The sequence below is a fragment of the Natator depressus genome, chromosome 1, assembly GCF_965152275.1.
Source record: "Natator depressus isolate rNatDep1 chromosome 1, rNatDep2.hap1, whole genome shotgun sequence".
In the NCBI taxonomy this organism is placed as follows: Eukaryota; Metazoa; Chordata; order Testudines; family Cheloniidae; genus Natator; species Natator depressus.
Window position 1 is genome coordinate 178166392 of NC_134234.1, and position 20084 is coordinate 178186475.

Here is a 20084-nt window from a genome sequence, read left to right on the forward strand (position 1 = left end):
GAGCAGATTTTACACCGTGTCCTGACCCAACTCCAATGTTTAATTTTGGTATGTAACAGGGTGCACTCACCTCTTGTGAGCACCTGCTTGGCCGAATGTGCATGCTCCCCCCCACACACACATTATTCAAGAGCAAGGACAGAGCAGTGCACCCCAGGGCTCTTTCCCTGGAGACAATGTCTTCGCCCTCTTGGGCTTCCTGGCTGCAGCTGTCCAGCTGGGTCACTATAGTTCAGTTCCCCACTCTGGGGTGCCTCACTGTCTAGGCCACTTCCCCACAGTGGCTAATGAGAGTGTGGGGGACCTGGGCCCACCCAATTCTCCAAGTCCCAGCTCAGCGGCCCTCTAGATAGCCGCTGTCTGCTAGTCCCTTTAACTATGTTGCATGGCTTTAATTCCCTGGGCCACTTCCCTGCGGCCCTGTGCCATGTTCACCCTTACCTCAAGGATTTGTCCTAATGGAGTCCCAGCAACCAGTCCTGGGCTCATTTTTGCTCTCCCTGGCTTCTAGCAGCTCTGCCCTGTCCAGGGTTCTGTAGCTCCATCAGCCATCCACACACCATCCACAGTTCTACAGCTCCAACAAGAAACTGAACTCTCTCTGGCCCTGCAGCTCTAGGCTGCTGGGCCCTGATTGGCTGTGTCCCACAGAGCCACTTTAGGCAGCTTGGAGGACCCTTTCCACTGCCCTTTTTTGGGGCAGGGTGTGGCAGGGCCACAAGGCCTCAGAGGCTCTGGTTTACACTGTTCCATACCTCCCCCGCAGAAAGGATTGGTGTCAGGATGTCTTCCCAAAACAGTGTCAACTGTTCAGGAGAAGAAATCTGCATTCCCATGGGGGGACCTCTGGTGATGTCTTATTGTGAAGGCATAAGGTTGCAACACCAGATACTGTTGTGTAATCCGGCATTTTATGTCTTTCATGGCTTGCATCCACTTCAAAGGAGCGCAGTCTGTGAGGAGTTCAAATGGGGCTTCCAGTAGGTAGTAATGCAGTGCCACCACTGCTCAGCAGATAGCCAAGCACTCTCATTCTATGGTGGAGTACCTAGTCTCTCACAGCTGAAGTGTTTTGCTCAGATAGAGGATTGGGTGTTGGAAGTTCTGGAACAGTTCTTGGAAGTTCTGGGACAGTACAGCGCCCAAGCCTACAATGGACACATCTGTGTGCAGGATAATTGGTAAGCCAAAGTCAGGGCATCGGAGCACTGGCTGCTACCGAAAAAAGTATTTTATGCTTTGAACCACCACCTGGCATTCCTGTGTCTATAGTACCACATTCAGTGTGACATCTTGGTCAGATCTGTCAATGGTACCACTAGTGTCACAAAATGAGGGAGAAACCAATGGTAATAACTGGCCAGGCCTAAAAAGGCCCAAACCTGTTTTGTTTGTTTGTTTGTTTGTTTTTGAAACTGGAGTTTTCGCTAGAGCTTTGGTTTTATCTTGTACGGGCTGTATCTTCCCGTTCCCTACCAGATACCCAAGGCATTTGGTCTCTTGCATATCAAATTTACATTTCTTTAGGTTCGCTGTGAGCCCAGCCTCTCTCAGTGACTGAAGAATGGATGCTATGTGAGTTAAGTGTGACCTCCAATCTTCACTGAAGACCACTACATCATCTAAACAGGCAGCTTCAAATTAACCATAGTGATGCAGTACTTGATCCATCAGGCGTTAGAAGGTGACTGGTGCCGCATGTATTTGAAAGGCACAGTTATAAAAATGGAACAGCCCTAGGGGAGCTTTTTCCCAGAAGTCTTTTGTAAGGGGTATTTCCCAATATCCTTTGGTTAATTTCAATATCATTCTGTATCTTGCCTTTCCAAGCCAATCCAAGAGTTCATCCACTCAGGGCCCTTGCCATTTGGCCAAGAGCTTACTTTCAGATCTGGGTAACAATAGCAAGACCTGGTCACCGGGTTAATAGACTTTCTCCCAGACTCCTTGATTATAGTGGCGAGACAGGGTTTGTTGGGCCTGCTCCAGATTCTCTAAAGCAAACCTGGCCACCTGATCTAGTCATTCATGCATTTGTAAGACCTATTGAATTACATTTTGGGCTTGGGAAGGTTGCTTTTCCCACATTTCCTTGAGAAGGTTGAGTATCCTTCGGGGTTGCTGGCCATAAAGCAGCTCAATCGGGGAAAATCCCATTGAGGCCTGTGGCACCTCTCATACTGCAAACATAAGATAGGGTAGGAGTTGATCTCAGCTGAGAGGGTCAGTGTTTACAATTTTTTTCAACATTTTTCAAGGTTCGATTGAACTTCTCCACCAGGCCATCCATTTGGGGGTAGTAGACGGAGGTCCTTAAGCTTCAGAAGTGCCCACACCTCCTTTAACAACCCAGACATGAAATTTGTCCCTTGGTTGCTCAGTATTTCGGTAGGTAAACCCACCAGAGAAAAAAAGTTGAACTAGCTCTGTTGCTATACTTTGTGTGATTATTGAGCACATAGGTACCACTTCTGGATATTGTGTGGCATAGTCCACCACGACCAGTATGTGTTGATAGCCCTGAGCACTTCTCTAGGGGGCCCACAGTATTGATCCCTATCCTCTCAAAGGGCGTACCTACTAGAGATAGGGGTATTAGAGAAGCCCACACTGAACCCATTGGTGCAATCTGCTGACAGTCTGGAAAGGATAAACAGAAATTAGAGGCCTCCTTATAGATCCCTGGCCAGAAGAACTTACATAATAGATGGGCTAATGTTTTTCCCCCAGCCAAGATGGCTGGCTGACGATATTGAATGAGCCAGCTGCAAGACCTCCCTCTTGGGGCACCAGGAGTTGGTAGCAGCCCTCCCTTGTTTTTGGGTCAAGGTCAATTCAATAGAGCATAGCATTCTTTAGTTCAAAAAGGGAAAATTGGGCAGCTTGGGCCTCTTGGGTAACCATCCCATCAATCACCACTATCCAGGCTTATGACTCTCTCAAAGTGTCATCTTCCTTTTGTCCATGTATGAAGTCATAAGTCTGGGGTAAATAGGTTAAGTCTAGGTCAGGAGGATGAACCTCCTGGAGAGGTTCTTCTGAATTGGAAGGCGCTTCTCCCCCTTCCAATTGGGCCTTGTCCATCTGCTGAGATGGTTCCCCTGGTTCTGTCTCCCCAGCCAGACGGGTCTGTAACCAGTCCTCCCTTCTCAGTGTCACCTTCGGGACTTCCTAATCCTCTGGGTTTGGGCAGACTTCTCCAAAAAGTCAGATTTCTGTATTGGAAATATCTCATCCAGCTTTTGGGATATCAGTTCAGCTAGTAGAAGGTCCTGATAGGGGAAGGAGCAAAGAGGGGAACTGTTGCCAGTCTCTCCCAATTATAACCTTCCAGGGAAGGCATTTTGTTATTCCAACCAGAATTTTTGCTTCGTGATCGCACACCTTCAGTTGTACCCAGGCCATGGGGTAGGAGTGGACATCCCCATGCACACACATCACCTTCAAGGGGCGGTCATAGTGGAGGGTGCTACAGTTGAGCAGGGACTCTCGAACAAGGGTTTGGGAGCACCCTGACTCCACCAGCTCAGGCAGAGTGCACCCCCCCCCCACACACACACACAGCGACTTGAGCCACGTAGGCCTTATATTGCTGGTCGAGCCTAGGCTCAGAGCTGCTACATGGTTCGGGGACCCTCCGGTCTAAGAAGTCACATTCCATGACAGGACAAGATTGGCTGAAGCGTCCTAGCCTACCACAGCAAATTCAAACCAGTAGGCCACTAATAGGGTCTGGCTGACCCCTTGTCTTCAGGGCTTCTGGGGTGCAGTTCTGGGACAGGAGGGCAGACATCCATTGTGATGGGTGCACCTGGGGCTGGGTCCAGAGGAACTTCCCTCCTGGTCAGTTCAGGTCTCTTGGGTGCCCCCTTCAGAACCAGAGTTCTTCGGACCCTGGGCCTGCCAGTTGTCAGGCCTTGGTGGGGTATACCAGGCCAGTCAGTAAGCAAATAGTCCTCCATAATCTGGACCACTGTGGCAAGTGAGTTGGGGCTATGATGCTGACCTCATGTTTGAGCTGACATTGGTAATATGTCTAGCTACTGATCTAAGATTATCACGTCTATGATCTCCGCAGTCATGTGGACCTCAGGGCATAGTCTTTAAGGTGTTGAACTACGGCATTGGGGCAAACTCTGGAGGCAAAAAGCTCTGAGAGGAACCTGCACCGGTAGGTTTCTGGGGATACTCCCAGACAGTCGAGTATGGCAGCCTTCACTGTCCAGGAATCTCTTCATCATCCAGGGCCTGGTAAGCTGCCTGAGCTTTCCTGGGCAGGAATGGGGCCAGGCTAGTGGCCCAGGCATCTTTATCCCAAGCAGCAGTTGTGGCTACCATTCAATGGTGACTAAGTAGGCCTCCGGATCATCATGCAGCCCCAGCTTGGCCTGTGGTATCCCTGTCCCAGAGTTCAACTTCTTTGAGGGGGCTGAGCTAGTTAGTTGCTGCAACAATGCCTCCTGGAATTGCTGCTCCTGCTGCTGCTGGAGCTGAAGCACCTCCAGGAGTGCAGCCTGCTGCTGTTGAGCAGCCTGCTGCTCCTCATATTGTGTTTCAACTAGTGTCCTCTGGGTTTCAGTAGAACAGTGCGGCTGCTGGGCCAGCAGTCTTACCAACTCCTCCACTGTCCCCTTGTTTCAGGGGTCGGTCCCAAATCCACAGTCTTAGAACCAATGTAGTGGGGTGCACTCACCTCTCATGGGCACCCCCTTGGCTGAGTGCATGTGCCTGCACACACACGCTCAAATTGTCCCTGCTCTGGCATAGAGCAGTGACCCAGGGCTCCCGCCCTGGAGACAATGTCTTCGCCCTCTTAGGCTTCCTGGCTACAGCTGTTGAGCTGGGCCACTATAGTTCAATTCCCACTCTGGGGTGCCTCAATATCGAGGCCACTTCACCCCAGTGGCTAATGGGGGTGGGGAAGACCCAAGCCCACCCACTACTCTGGGTCCCAGCCAGTGTTACCTCTAATTTTTCCCACCCATGTGCGGAATGAATTTTGTTATGTGCACCGATATGAAGGTGATGTGTCACACATCACCTTCATATTGACGTACATAACAAAATTCATGTGGTGGAGTGTGGCTGAGGGGTTCGAAGTATGGGAGGGGACTCAGGACTGGGGCAGAGGATTGGGATACAGGGGGGTGAGGGCTCTGGCTGGGGGTGCAGGCTCTGAGGTGGGGCCAGGGATAAAAGGTTGAGGGTGCAGGCTGCCCAAAATAGATAGGACACCCCCCAGGTGTCTCCCCCCTCAACAGCATCTGGGCTGGTGGGGAGGGGTGTCTCTCCCCACCAAGGCAGCTCCAGTGGGGCTGGGCTAGGCCAGGGGAGGGCTCCTCTCCCTGGCTGCTTCTGCGGGTGTGGTCTGGTCTGGTCTGGGGTACCTAGGCGCCTCTCCCCAGCCGCTCTGGAGGGACTGGGCCAGGGGACCTGCACAGCCCTAAATAGCATGCCATGCAGCTTACAGGGAACCTAGGTCCCAGCCCAGGGACCCTGTAGATAGCAGCTGTCTGCTGTGTCCCTTTAACTATGTCACTTAGCTTCTCTAATTTCCTGGGCCACCTCCCCACAGCCCTGAGCCATGTTCACCCTTACCTCAGGGCCTTGTCCCAGTGGAATCCCAGCAATCAGCTCAGGGCTCCTTCTCACTCTCCCCAGCTTCTAGCAGCACTACCCTGTCCAAGGTTCCGTAGCTCTGTCAGTCAGCCACACATCAACCAAAATCCTACAGCTCCAGCAAGAAACTGAACTTTCTCTGGCCCTGCCACTCTTCTTATACTAGGCTGCTGGGCCCTGGTTGGCCGTGTCACTCCCCACTGCCTCTTTTTGGGGCACAGTATGGCAGGGTCACGAGGCCTCCAGCAGGGGGTATCAGAGGATCTGGTATACCCTGTCACAGGGTTATTAAATTGGACCAACCTAAACTCCCTCCGGCCTCTCAATTTTATATGGTTGTGGTGCAGATCTTTTTGCAACACATAGGCCATATTGACAACCTGCCAAATGTCTTTGAAGGACCAAAGCAACAGATTTACATAAATATCCATGAAACTTCTCCTTGTTTCTCTCCTGTTTTCCCTCTCTGTTCCCTTTTCCCTCCGTCCATTTGCCAGTTTATTTCCTCCATGTATGTTTCTCTCTTCCCCCTTCTTAGTTTCTTTCCACCTTTTCATTAGGTTTTTTTCTTCCCTCTTCTTCTTTTTTCTGTACCCAGCCTCCAAAGCTGCTTTATTTTAATTCCATTCTTCAGTCTCCCATTGATTACTTTTCCCCTGAAGCAAGGTAGAATTAGGAAAGGAATTACGACTGGGGCTGCGCTGCTACTCACTACCTATTAGATCTCACCTTGTGTAAAGTCTCAGGGTGAGATTAAGTATCAGGGAGTATCTTTGTTAGTCTGTATCCACAGAAACAACAAGGAGTCTGGTGGCACCTTAAAGACAAACAGATTTATTTGGGCATAAACTTTCATGGGTAAAACACCACTTGTTCAGATGCATGGAGGAAAAATTACAGATGCAGGCATTATATACCGACACATGAAGGGAAGGGAGTTACCTCACAAGTGGAGAACTAGTGTTGACAGGGCCAATTTGATCAGGGTGGATAAAGACCACTCCCTATAATAGATGAGGAGGTGTCAATTCCAGGAGAGACAAAGCTGCTTTTGTAATGAGCCAGCCACTCCCAGTCCCTATTCAAGCCCAAATTAATGGTATTAAATTTGCAAATGAATTTTAGTTCTGCTGTTTCTCTTTGAAGTCTGTTTCTGAAGTTTTTTTTGTTCAAGTATAGCTACTTTTAAATCTGTTATAGAATGTCCAGGAAGATTGAAGTGTTCTCCTACTAGCTTTTGTATGTTACCATTCCTGATGTCCGATTTGTGTCCATTTATTCTTTTATGTAGGGACTGTCCGGTTTGGCCAATGTACATGGCAGAGGGGCATTGTTGGCACATGATGGCATACATCACATTAGTAGATGTGCAGACGAATGAGCCTCTGATGGTGTGGCTGATGTGGTTGGGTCCTCTGATGGTGCCACTAGAGTAGATATGGGACAGAGTAGGCAATGAGGGATTGGTTCCTGGGTTAGTGTTTCTGTGGTATGTAGTTGCTGGTGAGTATTTGCTTCAGGATCGGGGGCTGTCTGTAAGTGAGGACTGCCTCCCAAGGTCTGTGAGAGTGAGGGATCGTTTTCCAGGATAGGTTGTAGATCGTTGATAATGTGCTGGAGAGGTTTTAGCTGGGGGCTGTACGTGTTGGCCAGTGGTGTTCTGTTATTTTCCTTGTTGGGCCCGTCTTCTAGTAGGTGACTTCTTGGTACCCGTCTCGCTCTGTCAATCTGTTTCCTCACTTCCCCAGGTGGGTATTATAGTTTTAAGAATGCTTGATAAAGATCTTGTGGGTGTTTGTCTCTGTCTGAGGGATTGGAGAAAATTCGATTGTATCTTAGGGCTTGGCTGTGGACAATGGATTGTGTGATGTGTCCTGGGTGGAAGCTGGAGGCATGTAGGTAAGTATAGAGGTCAGTAGGTTTTCGGTATAGGGTGATGTTTATGTGAACATCACTTATTTGCACTGTAGTGTCCAGGAAGTGGATCTCTTGTGTGGACTGGTCCAGGCTGAGTTTGATGGTGGGGTGGAAATTGTTGAAATCCTGGTGGAATTCTTCAAGGGCCTCCTTCCCGTGGGTCCATATGATGAAGATGACATGGAGTCATGGGAAGGAGGCCCTTGAAGAATTCCACCTGTGACAGATTGTAACCCCTTCTGGATGAAACCTGATGTACTGGGATTTCACTGAGCCTGTCTGCTCCACTAGCCTGGGCTCCCTCTCCCTGTTTTGCTGAATTAGGCTCTCCAGCCTCTGGCAGCACACACACACACACACACACACACACACACACACAGAGGAAGGGATGCGCCAGCTATAGAATCACACAGAGTCTGCAAACAGCTCTCTATGAGAAGACTCAGCTAGAAAATCGCCCAGCAATCAAGTGCAGCTCCCCTCTGGAAAGTACACTCAAAATAACATTGTCTTCCGCTGTAGAAAAATCTATAATATGTAAGCTCATAAATTTGCCCCTTCCTTCAATGTGGAGGAAGATCAGCACAACTTCTTTCCCCTCAGTTAGAAATTGTACAAACTGGGTTTAATAATAAACAAAAACAAGTTTATTAACTATAAAAGGCAGATTTTAAGTGATTATAAGGGATAGCAAACAGAACAAGGAGATTACCAAGCAAATAAAGCAAAACACGCATACTAAGCTTAAGATCTTAAAGAAACAGGTTTTAAGAAGTAATTTCTCACCCTTGTTTTAGGAAAGTTGCAGAGTTTCTGTAGCTTAGAGTTCCAGTTATTTCTTTTTACATACTAGACTCCTGTCTTAGTCTGGACTCAGCCCTGGCCTTTCCCACCGCCCAGTTCCTTTGTTCTTCCAGGTACTTTCAGCAGTCTTTCTTCTTGATCAGGAAAGCAATGGAGAAGAGTCCTATTTGCCTTACTCCCCAGCCTGAAATAAGATTTACATAAGGTGGGAATCTTTTGTTTCCCGGTCTTGACCTCCCCCTACATTTAGTGGGAAATTACTTAGAAGTCCATGATGGTGTTTATTTCCAGGTGACAGGACCACCTGACCTAGTAGTGTCACAGCTACATCCCAGGACACTTCTCAGGAAGGAGAGAGATTAGTATCTTCAAAGTCTTATTGTTTCTTCCTAATGGTCCATCAAGGCTGATGGCCTGTTGTCTGATCGGTGTCTCTGAAATACACACACAGTTGTAATTGTTACATAGTTAATATTCCTAACTCCAGATACAGAAATGATATATGCATACAAATTGGACAATCACATTCAGTAAATCATAATCTTTCCAATGATACCTTACATCTTGCATAAAATATATCTTAGTTATGCCATATCCATCACAGCACCATCCTAATGTACCTCCCTTTGCCAGGGACAGGGCAGCCTACAACTGTTTCACACTGTGCCTCTGCTGGGGCAATTCTTCCATAGCCAGTTAATGGGCTTTTAAGGTCCCTATAAAATCCGCCCCCAAATCCATTTCCTAATCTTTAATGCTTAGTGCCATAAATATGTATAGTGCTTTGCGAAAATAAAAAGACAGGCGGGGATGCTTAGGAAGTGTTTTAACATGCAACTCAACATACATATATGACTTGAAGTGGGAAACAAGCGATACCAACATATTAATATATTGAACTATACCTAAGAGGTTAAATGTAATAAAAATTGCTGTGATAAGTATGATCTCCCTTGTAAATAATCAGTCTCATATATTGCAGCACCACATGCAGCCTCAGAGCAGTAGCAGGTAAACTTGGTTTGAATGTGGCTTTGAATACCTGCAGCGTTTCTGTTTTGATGAGTGGTACTTTGAATAATACTCCAGTCTGAAGTATACAACTTTGAATAAATACAGTTTGTTGTAGCTTTTAATGGACACAACTATGTAGTCACAGCCTCAGAAGAAGATGCTATTCATGGCTTTGTATTCCTGGACTGCAGTTGTTTATAAAGACAGCAGGCTTCTGGTATTTTGTTTCTCTGGAGACCAGGAAGCCTCAGGCGATATGTTCTGCTCCTAGGAAAGCATGGTTCCCTTCTTCACTCTCCTCCTTAAACTGCTGTTTACTGTCGTTGTGTGTGCTGGTGTCCCACCCAAGCCCTGGCTGCATTTCAGTAGTGGGTGATGTGATCACTGCTATAGTTTCTATATCAGTTCATTTAGTTTGTATAATTCTGTAGAAATCTTTTAAAGTGAAAGTAGCTATCAAAATGTATGTTTTGCTGTACACTTCAGTCCTCCATGTCAGTAAATAACTAGGGTTTACACATGCATTAATAAGACACTGCTAAATGGATGTATATAGAAATGATGGTAGATGTGTAGGAGTCTAGAATAGTGAAATATTAGCATAGTGATAGTCTATCATTACGAATTCCTATTTTCAGATCACATATAATTTGCTATAGAAATGTCTTCCTCACTGAAAAAGTGGCATGTTTGGTCCCAATTTGGGAGAAAATATAGAAATATGGGAATGACATACTGGATCAAATTGATTATCCCTCCAGACCAGTGTCCTCTCTCAGAAGGTAACCAGTACCAGATGCTTCAGCAGAAGGTGCAAGAACCCTCATAGTGAAAAATTATAAAATCTCACTGTGTGAGAGGTTTCTTCCTAACCCTAAGCAAAAAGGTTGGCTTATGACCTGAAGCCCCAGGGTTATATACCTTTATTTATTTATCTAATGTTAATGTGGACATTCTAATTATCCATAACAATGTCTAATGTTTTTAATCTTGCTGTTAGTTCCTAAGATTAACTACATAATATGAGTTCAAGTTATGCAGTTGATAATCCACCATCTAGGCCAGCAGGAGCTGGGAGTGCCTTGATACACACTGGGGGGCTTGGCCCTGCCCCTCCTGTAGTCAATGCAAGCCTTACCATTTACTTCAATGGGAGCAGGTCCGTAAAGATGTCTGGGCCTTCATGTGGAAGGGAATGTGCTTCATTTGCTTTCACCAGAGGGTCCGTGGATACAGGAAGCCTGAGTGTGTGGGAAGAAGAAAACAGATAAGGGGATATCAGTGGATCTCCCGCCCCCAGCACCAACAATGAGAGAGGGATAGGTCAGAGTGTGCATAAAAACTGATTTGAAAGCCATTACAAAAATTCATTTGTTCATCCATAGATAAGCCTGTAGTCCCTTTTATTTCTTTCCTTAGCCATAACAGCAGTTTTCATGGTGGTTTGTTTTTTCTCCCTCATGACTGCCTAGCTGTCAGATGAACAATTACATTGTTTACTGGAGTCCATTATTACCCCATTGTCCCTCTGTGCTGACCTGCAATTATCTACCAACCACAGCAGCAGTGAGAAACACCCAAAATGAGACTTTTGAAACTGGCCTGATCCACAGTTAACAGCTAGAAACAGAAATCCCATAGCAGAAAAAACAACCAACCGCTTCCTATCTCACACCAAGAAAAATAAAACCCAAATGCCAGGAGCTTGTGCCACTAACAGGAACAAGAAGCTAATGCGCATAATAATGAATGCTTAATTCCTTCCTCATTGTCTTTCAAAGAAGGTGAGAACAAAAGTAGCTTTATATCTGTCAAGCACTTACAGAAAGCAGTAACAGCAGCCTGGTATTATCCTCGCCTCAAGAGATTTAACTAGTAAATTGGCCGCTAGAAAGGCTAGATTTTTGGAAGACAGGAGGATAGAAAATAGCAGACTAATGTTAAATCATTAGTAAAAAATAAAAGTGATATTGTTTAATGAGCGACATCAATGATTGCCACCATTTAATAGCTGGGGTTATTCCATATAGAGAAAAACACTTACCACTATATATTTTAAAGAGTTAAAGCACAGACAGGTCTCTTATATTTATTGAAGTTGGGATTTGGTTATAATAACCTTATCAATTGAAGGAAAGTTGGCAATGCTTTCTTGACAATGCCATTATATGTGTTTGTATTTTCTTCTGCTGAGCCCATTATGAATTTTGATGATGCCTCAAACCCGATTCAGTGTTGTTTATTAATTGAGCTGGGAATACCTTTGTTCCCAGTGCAGCAGATATCTAGCTCATCAGCATTAATTATATACTTATTTTAAGTAGGATTTAACTGTCACTGCTCATTTTAAATAGCTGCTTCTCTAATGTATTGTATTCAGTGGTTGCACTTAAGTTTCTTTCATTTAAAAAAAGAAATTCCCAGCTGGAGAAATATTTCCTGTACTTAGAATGAGAAAAACTGATCAAAGAGTTTCTCTTTCAAAACAGCAGAAACTTTTTATGCAATCACTGTATATGTAAATAAAGAAAATATTGCAGTAGTATTCTTTTCTACAACTAAGGACAACCAATGAACAGATTCAACAAAATCTCTGCTTTGAAATTAAAATTCATTCATTCCACCTAGAATCCGTTAACTAACCACCTTGACTTTAAGGCCTACCATTTTATAAGCAGAGAGCATAATGATACCTAGAGTTCAAGTGTTTCTGTTCTAAAGGGCTGCATCATCAAGGTGACTACTGAATGGTCATGGTATTGGTGCACTAAATAGTCAGGATATTGCAAGCAGTTTGTAGTGTACATCTTGAGTTATAGTATATGGAACTAAAGTAAGAGTGGATCAAGTAAAACTGGAAACAAGCTCCACTGGAATTCTTCAGACTTTGGTTGTGGGAATAATCCCTGCAGATTTCTATTGTCTCCATCTGTGGTTCCATTTACCCTAATAGAACTGCTGCCCCAAATTAGGAGCCCCATCTCAAGTCTCATCTATGCTAATGTGAAGGATGAACAACAAGTAATCTGGAGAGTGTGCCAATTGGTTATATCTGCCTTTCGATCAGGCCACTAGTTGGCAGACTACAGTCTAATATTGATTTATGTAAGCAGCTATTTCCTCAGCCCTTAGTACCTTCTCTTTGGGGAGTTCTGACTAGTGATGTTACAGATGCTGATACATTTTCATTCTTTAAATCAAAACTAAAGACAATTTATCTTTGCTGTAAAACTCTAACTGCACTCAGCAGACTATTATTGAATTATTACACTGCTTTGTTATAGCCCCTTGATGTCTTCTCTGAGAAAATATTATCTTCATTGAAGTTGTTAGTAGTTGATGAAAACCCAAACCTTTGCATTAATGGAAATAAGTATTTTAGAAATCTTTAGCAGCCTAACATTAAGTATTTATCTCTGCAACATACCTATCCACCCATAACAAATGCTCGGACCGCCATATTAGCTAGACACCATATACATACATTAGGAAACACCAGTCTATCATTAACATTAAAATCTCTCCCCCTCCATCATTTCAAATAACTTCTTGAGTTAAATAAGCCTCCAAGACTGGTATTGCAGGGGGAATTACGCTGGTCTCCATTCTAGTTTTATTATAGGGTTTGTTCAAGGCAAATCTCGACTTTTAGGTTGTTCATGTGATTGTGTGTGTGTCTGTGTAAATAACACTCAGGTAACTACTCTACTTTTATTTTCTTTCCCCAAGTTTCTTTGAGGTGTTTATTGTACTTCCATGACTGCACAATCCTCTTTGTGGACTCTGTGCTAGGGGAAATGGGTATTCAGATTTGCAGAAAGAGGTTATGGGAATAGTGATTTCATTTCCAAGAGTATCCATCCCCACTCATTGGATTGCACCACAAAGCAAATATGGAGAGCTCTTCTGCAGCTTCTTTCCAAGACTACTCTAAGGATGGTCTAGCCACAGGAGAGACTATGATATGGGGAGTAAGAGGCTACTATGCATTGTCTCATAGAACAGCAGTTCTCAACTGAATCGGGTTGATTTTTTTCCTCTTTTTCTGAGTGCTGGGAGAGGGAAGTGGTCTGGCTGCTCTTTTTTTTTTTTTTTTTACACTAAAATTCAGAATATTTTCTTGAAAACAAATGTGTTTTTAGTGGTATTGTTTTTAACAAATCATTTCCTAAGTAGCTGTATTCTTGACCTTCTTCATACTGTGACCCACATCCCATTTGGCAACATAGGAAGGACAGAGAGGTCACACACATCCAACATTGGCCTTAAGAGTATAATATAATATTTTAATAATGGAGAACAGTAAGAACATTTTAGATGACTTGACAGTGTCCCCCTTTTTAAAACTGGCCATTGTTTTTTTATGAAGAGTTCTAAAACTGGAAATCAAAACTTTTGAGTATCTGCAAAATGACAGCCATGAGTCAAAGTAATAGTAACCAATGTGAAAGAAAACAGAAAAAGTGGTATTGATTTAGAAATAGCCCTATTATTCTTAACTTTCCATTTTGGCAACTAAGCTTTCTAGATGCTTTCACAGCAGACCTATAAGGTTAAGAAATTATCGGTGTTTTTAAACTTATATATGCAGTAATGCTCACATTGTAAAAAAAGAAGTGAAGAAACAAAAACCTTTAAGTAGGCATTTTCATTCTGTTCATAGCAATTATTCTTGCTGTCAGTAGGTGTAAAATGTAATACCACGGGAAAGTGCCAGGAGCCAAATGTATTCCAACACAAACCAACGTACAATACATGCAAATTAAACATTGCTTGAAAATAGTTCCCGGTAGCTACTGGCCTACAGAAACTTATCAGAAACCATAGGCTGTACAACTGCAGAACCTGTTTTTGGTAGTCATCTTTAACTAGACCCCCACAACTGTGAGCTTCAGACCTTTTGCTGATATTTGCTGTGATGGTGGGGAGCAGACAGAGAGATGGCCTTTGAGGCAGCTGAAAAGGAAATTCAAATGTACTTACAATAGTGAAGAGCAACCACATTTATTATCTGCCTAACAAAAAATTATTGGGATCCATCACAGAACAGTGGTGAAGAGTCTTATTCATTTATTCCCTGTTTATTGACAAGATGGCTGCTACATTGGTTTTAATTACATAAACAGTGCCCAAAACAACAGTGAGAGCATTTGTCTCTATCATTATAATAAATAAAATAAGTGTTCTAAAGTATGGTCTACTTAGGATCTTGCAGCTGGTAGCACATGCCAAAACAGCAGCCTGCCGTGTACAATTAGTAGCAAGATCAGGGCTTGAGTGTACAAGTCAATTTCAAAATGTCTTAGATTTGAGTGGCTGGCTAATTTGGAGGTAAAACCAATAATATGTATTTAAAATCAGTTTGGTTTAAAAGCTCCTCTCCTCTTCCATTTGAGCTGATGGGAAATAAAAGGAAAAGATGACACACAAAAGGAATTTTTAAATGTTTTTTCAATTTATTTTCTCTCAAGAAAAGCTTCTTTTGTTACCGCCATGTCTAATCTGCGCTAAGCAAAACATATAAAATATACAGTATTTCTACATCAGTTCCACTTCCCTCAAGCACTCTGGACTGGTGAAGTTCATTGTGAAGGGGAAGCACTCGGAAGCATATTTGTTCCCACTTCCTCACTTTGCCCTTTATTGTGGGCAAAGTTAAGAATTTAGAACATTCTCTTCTTAAAAAAAGTATGTTATAACCTGATTTTTTTCCTGCTGTCCCACACAAAAGAAACCTTTGAAGTACAATAATAGGAGAAAATACATTTTTGCTTATTATGTTCACCTTTTTCCAGAAATGATTACAAGTCAGGGGAGGAGAAAAAACAGTAGAGGGCACTAACAGGCTGCTCTGAGTGTGCAATAGAACACTTCTCATGCTGAATCAATGCTAAATAGATGAGAGGATCTTGTTCATTCCCCCCTCCCCCGCTCCCTATTTGACTTTTGCAAATGAGAGAAGGGTAAGAGATGAGGATGGGTTATGAGATTTCAATACACATCACTGAGCAAAGTCAAGTTTAGCAGGAGAAAGCACAGGTAAATCTCAACCTAAGTGAAGTCAGTATTAGAAAAAAAATCAGCTCTCTGGTACATATCAAGTTATTAAATTAACTGAGGTCATAAAGTTAGGTGGTTTATATTTGACTTAATCACATACAATTCTATTAATTACTTAATGGCAGTTTTCTTGTTATGCTGTAAAAAAGAGTAGTAATCCTCAGTACTAAGTAATGCTTGGAGAAAATGGGCATGTCAATGATCAGACTTGGCTGCTGCTTCCTGCAGTCCCCATTGGCCTGAAGCGGCGAACCGTGGCCAGTGGAAGCTGTGATCGGCCGAACCTGCGGACGTGGTCCCCTGGCGGGCCGTGGACCAAAGTTTGCAGATCCCTGGATCGGAGCATGTGGAGCCAAAGGAAAAGTCTTATATGGGATATCGTGCCATCCAATCATCACCCTTCTTGGCAATCTCATCAGAGAAATCAAGGAATGAATGTACATGGAGATCTCACAGCGATGCTTTAAAGTCTAGGTTAAAAAAAAAAACACTGATAAAAGAAAGTGGTTATTTCTATTGACCATGCTATAGATCGTATGTGAATCTGGAACTTTCATTTTCCAATGTAGCAAGTTTATTAATTTTAAAAGAGCAGAGATAGGATGGAGGAAGAGTTGATTCCATAACCCAACACTATTTCTTGTATTTAGGCCATCTTGATTTTTGATAGCCATCAACTGCCATAGGTTGTAGAAAGATCCACAGCCAGGTGCTCCAGGAGGACTGTGATGTTATCTTTATTATTGTTCCAGCTGACCTAGCTCTTTGTTTTGATTAAGTTGTCCAATCAAATTAGACCTTTTTTAATGGTTTGTGATTTAGCCAAGAAGAGATCATGCATTTTACATGTCTGTTTATTTGCAATTGTTCAGCGAACAGTTTGTGCAAATGGTGTTAGGACTGTTTGTGAACTGCTTGCTGTGATCTTTCGCTACATAATTGGCCAGCTCGGTCACACTGTATACTTTCTGGTCCCTGATAGGATCAACTAAACTTTAAAAACTGGAAGAATTCTCTTTGCTGTTTGTAAAAGTTATCAGTGAACATACATAGGCATTAGACAAAATTATTGTGCAAATACTAGAGATCTTCTCAAAATGGCAAAGGGATGTTGTTGTTTTTCCAGGGCACTTTTTCTGCATGTGGTCTCCCAACACATTCATTCCTTAGTTCCTCTGCTGAGATTGGCAAGAAGGGTGCTAATCAAATGGCATGATATCCCAGGTAAGTCTTTTCCTTCACCTACTCCAATCACTGCCATGCTCATTTTCTCAATTAAGAGAATGTTTACTTGAACTGATATTTGAGACTGTTTTTGCTCCCTGAAGACAGTCTTGCAAATAACTTCCCCTTACCTGAATATTCATGAATACTAGTAAAGTGAACTAAAAAGAATGTTCAAATACTGTATTTTACTCAGAGTTAGAAATGGTGTGAGGATTGTTACATTATGTTACATCATTTCTAAGTTTTGCTGAGATACAGACAGCTACGACAAATTCTTCACATGCCAATGACGCAGAGGATATTTCCTTCCCTCCCTGCCTCATTTAAGGTCTTTTACTCTCACTGTAGTATCTCAGTTTGACAAGTTTCTGTTAGCTACTCCTATTGATTATAGAACCAATCACCATCCTGCAAACACACACTCTGTGTAAGCATATCTCTACTCATGAGAGTTAGTCATATTGATTTCAAGAGGGACTATTCAGGTGATTATGTAGATGTGCAGTGTTTGTAGAATAGATGCCTTAAAATACACAGTTCAGAAATTTCCAAACCCATAAAATATACTAAATAAGTCACCACCCGCCTGATTCCCATAGATGAGTTCTATGCTCCACTGATTTCCCAAGGTGGATATGATAACTGCAGAGAATGCTGGGGCCATCACACTGAAAGGAAGGCAGTGATCCATGCCTTTGTTGAGGCTAAAAGAATGAACGAAATAACAAAAGAAAGAAAGAGTTTCAAGTCTGAGTGTCTCTCGCACCGTTGACAGTGTATTTGGTGCATTCTGTATATTATTCTAGAGTTAATGGAGTTTTCTGAATCCTATTTGCAAATCATCTTTATGAGAGAGAGACTACAGGACCCTGAGTGTAGTTAGATGACTAGGACAAACCAATATGGCATACAGACAGCATTTTAATGCTTGGATTTCACGCTTTCTGAAGCTCCTAGACACCTGCTGGTGGTTCAGCATTTTAAAACAGAAAGGAAAAAATGTATTTTTTTTTTCTGGCAAGTGGTTACTGCTGCTGTTCACCTGGGTAGCAATTTGTCCATTTGCATCAGCAGATAATTAACTTGGGGAAATGGCTTCCTCAATGTTCTCTCCCCTTGATATTCAAAGCAAAACATTTAATTTTAAATTGCAAAACAGCAACGACGACTGTGGTGGGGACAATTATGATACCCTATACAGTTAAACTCTATTTATATTAAAGAAGAATGATTGGGCCACATTCATCACCATTGTAGCCGAAGGAGCAGGGAAGTAGAGGAGAAAAGTCTACAACAAATTCTGCATAGTTTAGAGAATAAGGACAGTGCCACATTCTCTCCCCGATAAGCTGGACTAACAGAGACACACAAAAGCCAGAGGATGCATCTCAGAGCTGTGAACACAAGGATCTGCAGAGAAATTGGGTACCAATCACACTAATCTTGGAGCATCCAGGTAGAGTATTTGTCCTTCTGCACTGGTGGTTGGGATTCCCTCCAAGACTTTTTCCACTTGGCTTATCCAGAACATCTTGTCCAGTTCTGGGAGAACACTTCATCCTGTTCTCTGGGACCCAAAAAACTCAGCTTGACTCCAGAACATCATTCAGATTACTTTATTAGCCACGTAAGACCTCTTTGCCCATGCTGGCCAGGCCCATACACATAGGGATTGGGTACAGGGTGATACCACAATTCCAATCCATGTCACACATTTATACACATCTTTCCTAGCTACAAACATCTATACTTCTTACATGTAAAAACCAATAGCTTTGCAGATTGGGTACAGCAAGCTTATCAGTGAAGAGTGTTTGTGATTACTTTGTTTACGCTAAGGACGCCTACAATAGTTTAGCTAGTTTCTGCATCCCTTAGTTACTATGAACATTTTCACAATAGTTAGTTGTTTCAGCAATCACTTGTTTAGGCTAGTTCATTAGTTACTTGTTCAGGCATGTCCTGTCTTAACTTTGCCCTGCTCATGTTAGTTAAGCCAGCCTTACACTGATCTCCAGACCCCTCTCTTCACTGGCAGCACGATTGATGCATTAGCTATACACCGACTCCCCCAGTATGTCTATACATTATTTCTGACCTCGAAGGGAGGCAGAAGCTTCAAAGAAGGGGTCAATTTCTGCATCTAGTAACTAACAAGTTTGCCCCATCAATTAGAATGTGTTGGGGAAGGATGCTGGCCAGTTTTTCCCCTAAAATCACTCATATTACGGTGCTGATTGCCAAAGGAGAGTATGCCAGAGGCTAGTAAGGCAGAAGGATGCCATGCTGTCACCCATTCCAGGTACAATCTATGGCCTCATTTTGGCATGACTGAAGAGTTTTTCTCTGTCCCCTCCATATCATAAAGCCAATATAATAGCTCTGGTTTTGAATGAAACAGTTGTACAATAAAAATCACATGTGTATTTATCCTCTGCCCCTGCTAATTACATTTATGTTTTATATCTTCTACTCATTTCTATTTGTGCTACTAACTCCAAGCTTACACAAATCAATGGGAGCTTTTCCATTGTGTCTTATATGCCCTATATCACTATACCATCTGAAAACCTGTCAAATATTTTAAAAGATAAATAATCTTTCTTCTGAAGCTATAGGAGACATAGCTTGTTTAGTTTATTCAGCTTTATTTTTGTGTCTGCATGCATATAGTTTATTGAAGAAAGCAAAATGGAAGCAAATGTTTTAATTCCTCCTCTTTCCAGGTGGCAGATGGGACCCCAGAATAGCAACCTTTTTCAATCTCCTTTTTGATAAAATAAACTGATTGAACCCTAAGTCTCTGACTAAGGCCTTTTCTCTGTCCCTCAAATAATTTTTGTGGCTCTTTTCTGATTTTTTTCCAATTGTTCAATATACTTTTTTAAAATGAGGATAACAGAAATGTACACAGTATCCCAGCATAGTTCTCACTAACGCCATATACAGAGGCCAAATCACATCCCTACCCCCCTGTTTATACAGCCAAGCATTGAGTTATCCCTTTTGCCACAGCATCACGCTGGAAGCTCATGCTGAATTGTTCATCCGCTGTGACCCTTACATCCATTTCACAGTCACTGGTTTCCAAAATACAGTTCTCCGTTCTGTAGGTATGGCCTGCATTCCTTGTTCTTTGATGTATAGCTTTGCATTTGGCTGTACTAAAACACACTCTGTTTCAACAGACCCAGGTTACCAACTGATCCAGATTGCTCGATGTGACTGCCTCATCCTCATCATTATTTACCACGCCATCAATCTTTGTGTCATCCAGAGATGTTATCAGCAGTGATTTTCCAGATCATTTAGGAAAATTGTTGATAGTTGGGCCAATTTCTGATGACTGAAGAATCTCACTAGAAACACCCCCATTTTATGATGATTCCCTATTGCTTACTACTTTTTTGAAAACTGTCAGTTATTCAGTTCTTTCTCCATTT

At 42.9% G+C, this 20084-nt stretch overlaps 1 long non-coding RNA gene across 1 annotated transcript in view; it reads right to left on the reverse strand.

Annotated features, from left to right (window-relative positions):
* Positions 1-8325: 8325 nt before the first annotated feature.
* Positions 8326-20084, reverse strand: part of LOC141983897 (uncharacterized) — a 255391-nt gene continuing 243632 nt past the window's right edge. Inside the window, exons 2-3 of the long non-coding RNA XR_012638561.1 lie at positions 10493-10595; positions 8326-8774 (exon numbers count right to left, since the gene is read on the reverse strand). This is a non-coding gene — a long non-coding RNA (uncharacterized LOC141983897). The remainder of the gene's footprint in view (positions 8775-10492; positions 10596-20084) is intronic.